Below are 5,004 nucleotides of genomic sequence, written 5' to 3'. Positions count from 1 at the left end.
TGTGTGTGTGTGTGTGTGTGTGTGTGTGTGTGTGTGTGTGCGTGTGTGTGTGTATGAAGAAACAGCTAAGGAACAGAATGAAATTACTTGGTAAAGAAAGAAGGGGGCAAGGCCATGTGGACAAAGGGGAGCAGCTGTCACCTCATTTAGTTAATGCAGGTGGCCACAGAGTCTTTGCTACTTTAGGTGCTACTAAAATTCCAGATGATAAGAGTAGAGGCTGCAAAGTTATTGAGAACAAAAGTGGTAGGAATGCTAATTTAATTGATAATAACATTACAGTTAGTACAATGTTTAGGAATTTAAAAATCGCACATTAAATACATTTAAATGACTGGTTATCATCCTATTATGATTGCTTAAATAATGTAATTAAATGCAAAAGAGGTATTTTAAGCAGTCACCCTTCTGGTCTGAAATCTCCTTTTAAGGGTTTACTGTTTGTTCTGAAGTCAAGGCTGGAGGTAATACAAGCCCGGGACTATCCCATACCAAACAGGTGAAACCGCGAAGAAAGTAAATGGTATAGAGAGTTTCAAAATCCTTGCGTTCCCTGCCACCACCACCACCAAACAAGGACAGTCCCCGTAGGACCAGCCCGAGCTCCTCTCCCACCCCTTCCAACACCCTCACCACACCCACACCCACACCCCCTGGACCTGGGCTACATGTAGTGCGCGGGGGGTGGGGGGGTGGGGGGGAGGTAGACTTGATTCTCAGCAACTCCAAGATTCCCAGAGGCGCCTGGATGTCTAAGAGCCTGAGAATCCCACGGCCTTGGTATCATAGCAGGACCCGGGACCCCCAAACCAGCTCTAGTTTTCCCATGTTTCAGACTGTTGACTGCGCTTCGGTGGTGGAGTGGGATAAGCGCAGTCAAAGACCCCATGTTCTGCCTCCCCAAATGGCCAAAGGGCACAGAGTGGCAGTTGCTGTGTGGCCCCTAGGTACCTCATTAGCATGGCAATCTCTGTCTTGAGCCTTGAGCCTCCAAGACCACAGGTCACATTTCTTTTCTTAGAACCAGGCTACCTCTCATGGTCCACTGCCCTACACATGCCCACATCTACTTCCTCCAGCTAGGCCCTGCCTCCTAAGTTTCCAATAGCCCCTAAACCAGCCTGTCTTCTGGGATCAAACGCTCACAACTCCAGCCTGTAGGGGACATCTCACACCCATAATGTCCAGTTTGTTCCTTCTCCTTGGTCTCCTCATCAAGCAAGTTCTCTGAGAAGGCCTCCAGCATTCTTCCTGACTCTGTTGGCCAAGTTCAACTGAAAATGGCTCACACAGGGCCTCAGTCAGGCAAGTGGGCTTCACAAAAAAAAAAAAACCTGTCTGATGGTGGACTTTGAGTTCTGGGGGCCATAGTGGATGTAGTGTTGAGATTATCACCTGCCTCCACTACACAGCCAGTCCCCAGATTCTTCTCAGGTGTCATTAAGGCATCATTGGCTGGGAAAATCTCCTGGTTTATTTGAAATTATCACCCCCCCCATACTAATCAACACTGTAAATTTACCTTTAAACCCACAGAGAAAAAGCTAAAGCTCTTAGAACCTACCTACAAACACTCACCAAATTATTGATCTATTCTTTAAAATTGAAAGCTACATCAGCCTAAGTGGGATCTTTTCTGTGGACTGACTATAGGATCCCTTTTTAAAACTTTCTGGGCAGTTGTGGTGCACACCTTTAATCCCAGCACTTGGAGGCAGAGGCAGGTGGATTTCTGTGAGTTCACAGAAAGCCTGGACTATGGAGCAAGTTCCTGGATAGCCAGAGAAACCTAGTCTCAAAAAACAAAAGCAAAACCCCCCAAACTCAGTGTGTTGGCTACATTTCTACACTGATATTCCATGCTTCATTGACTCAAAGATACTTGTAATTTTAAAACTTACCTGACCATAAAAAGGAAGACTTACTACTGATTGTCTTTGGTGGATTCCTTTAATTGTAAGAAACTAATTAATTTCAGATATAATATACTAGTTTAAAAAAAAAATCTTTTAAGTGATAAAATATTTTCCCTTCCAAAGTGGACATTTGCGTTGGTCCCCAGACTTCTTTTTTCATTTGGTCACTTTACCTTTTGGTGACAGACTCTCACGAAGCCTCACCATAAAATACTTTGCAGTCAAGGCTTTCCTTCATCCTGTCCCACCCACCTCTGCCTCCTTGGCTCGAAGACTGCAGTCCTGAGCTACCATGCCTGGCTTTCACAAATGGGTATCTTTGCACAGTTGTCTTTTCACTTCCTAGGGTTACATTCCTAGAAACAGAATTGATGGAGTGCAAATGTGAATTAGCTTGGTTCTCCCATTCTCTTACATATATACATAGTAAGTATAGACAATTGTTGTTGGTTTAAATAATTACTGAGAGGCCTGATAGATTAAAAGGGTAGACCCTGCCTGTTCTGGGCAATGCTGATTTACCTGGTTGCCAGCTGTGTTTAAGAATGCATGGCTCCCAAAGTTTGGAGCGTCCAGAGACTGCCGCATCCAGGGATCCATCCCATAATCAGCCACCAAATGCAGACACTATTGCATATGCCAGCAAGATTTTGCTGAAGGGACCCTGATATAGCTGTCTTCTTGTGAGGCTATGCCAGTGCCTGGCAAACACAGAAGTGGATGCTCACAATCAGCTATTGGATGGAACACAGGGCCCCCAATGGAGGAGCTAGAGAAAGTACCCAAGGAGCTGAAGGGGGCTGCAACCCTATAGGTGGAACAACAATAGGAACTAACCAGTACCCCCAGAGCTCGTGTCTCTAGCTGCATATGTAGCAGAAGATGGCCAAGTTGGCCATCATTGGGAAGAGAGGCCCCTTGGTCTTGTAAACTTTATATGACCCAGCACAGGGCAATGCCAGGGCCAAGAAGGGGGAATGGGTGGGTAGAGGAGCGGGGGTGGGGGGTATAGGGAACTTTCGGGATAGCATTTGAAATGTAAATAAAGAAAATAATAATAATAAAAAAAAGAATGCATGGTTCCTTAGGCCCCTGGCAATTGCTACAACATCTGTGTAAAATGTAGGTTGTACCTCAAGTAAGAAAGCCCCCAAACCATTTTTTTGGTTCATTGTTCCTACCATTCCTTTCTTTTGCTGTGCCATTTCCAGGATTCAAGAAGCTTCAGGACTTTGAGATAATGATTCCTTGATAAGGAGTAAAAACTGTCCTTTTCCAGGAAGCCAGCCTGGACAACAGGAATATTTCTGCTAGTCAACTTTATCACCTTTTGTCTTTCCACCAGTTAAGGACATGGCTCAAGGGTTGGTGACATTTGCATGTGACAACATTCACAACACTGGTCCAATAATCTAATAAGGATCTACTTCGGGATTGTTTTCCTAAATTCTTTTTGTTCACTTAATCTAAAGTTGCCAAAGACCCCCTGGGTTTCTAACTGTGGGAAACGCTGATAGCCATGGACAGTCCTGTAATTTCCTGTAATCGGGGTGTGGGGGTGGGGAGGTTGGTGTGTGTGTGTGTGTGTGTGTGTGTGTGTGTGTGTGTGTGTGAGCGCATACAAAATGTGTCCACATATAAAGTCACAGAACAACCAAAAGACACAATCATTGATTTTATGAGACAGGGTATGATTTAGTATCAAATAGTATCAAATGTATAGGCAGTTAAGTCCAGAATTCAAATGTGATTTGGAGACAGAATTCCCTCTCTTTCTGAAAGGGACCAAGAGAACTACTAATTTGCTGTTACCCTCTGGCAGTGCAAAGATGTCACAAGGTCTGTCACCTTAACGGGGAGCATCTGTGTCCCACAGTATCCCTCAAGAGTATAAGGCATATCAGCAATTGCTCAATCTTTTCCTGGAGGGTCTGAGCCGCAGATGGGTCTCTGATGTATGTCTTAGAGGGGAGAGCAAGGCTTCTTCATGCCAGTGTAAGACACACAGCTCGGGGATGCTGAGAGCACATGACCTGGGGGCTGCCGTTCTAAGAAAGCAGGGATTCAAGGAACACATTTCCATGTCCACTGCTGTGGATATAAAAGCCTCACCCACACAGCAAGCCTCTCTTTCATCAGCAATTCAAGCTTGAGGACGTGTGCTTCCCACACCAAATTTCATAAGAGAGAGGGAAGAAAAGATAGATTTAAAAAAAAAAATACAGAGACAGTTTCTTAAGGCAAATTCACATGGCTTTTTAGAAGCACTGCACTGATGTCTGACTGCAGGGCCTCAACCTAATAGGATGGCAAGAAACAGACCACTCACTTGGCCCACATTGAAAAAGAACACATGCACCTGCCCCAGGCCCTTCAAGGCAGGGCATATGTTTGTAAATGACATGCAGACTGTGAACCTGAGGGTGGAGCCCCAGATGGGAAGCAGGAGAGACAACTGGGCCATATGATGGGTATTAATCAGAACCGTGAGCCAGAACACCCCAGGGCATTTCAGCATAGACGCGGGTCCCAAATATACCCCAGACTTCCAGAATAATAATCTTGGATCAGGTTGAGCTTTCTTTCCCAAGATTCTTCTGGTAATTCAAACATGCTCCTGTGCTTAAAAATCACTAAGCCCAGAAAGGTTAGAGGGCCAGGCGACCTCATTTCTTATGGATTGGGGCTGCTGCATAATAAAAAAAAGCAGAAGTGGACAGAGAGCTTTAACGTTACACAAATAGGTAAGCACATTTTGTAACCTGTGCCTACCGCCAGCTTAATCACACTGGGCATAAATTGCAGGACAGTTTAATATCACAATGAAGGTAATGGAGTTACAAAGGTAATACCTTTTAGAAACCATGGGTAGTGTGATGCAAGAATTGAATGTAAGTTTGAGGCTGTGTGTATGCTTGATCATTTCTTCCAATCTTACTGGGTCCAGTTGAAGGGTGCCACCTCACCTGGAGAAATGATTAAAGTGTAAAGATGACCCTGGTTTTGGGGAACCCCAGGCTTAGTGGTCATCTTGTCCCCCCTTCCATCCTGACCCCTCAAGTATTCCTGTCACGAGCCCTGGCTTTTA

The sequence above is a fragment of the Mus pahari genome, chromosome 5 (assembly GCF_900095145.1).
Source record: "Mus pahari chromosome 5, PAHARI_EIJ_v1.1, whole genome shotgun sequence".
Taxonomy (NCBI): domain Eukaryota; kingdom Metazoa; phylum Chordata; class Mammalia; order Rodentia; family Muridae; genus Mus; species Mus pahari.
The sequence above is the reverse complement of the archived record's forward strand: the minus strand, read 5'-3'. Positions refer to the sequence as shown.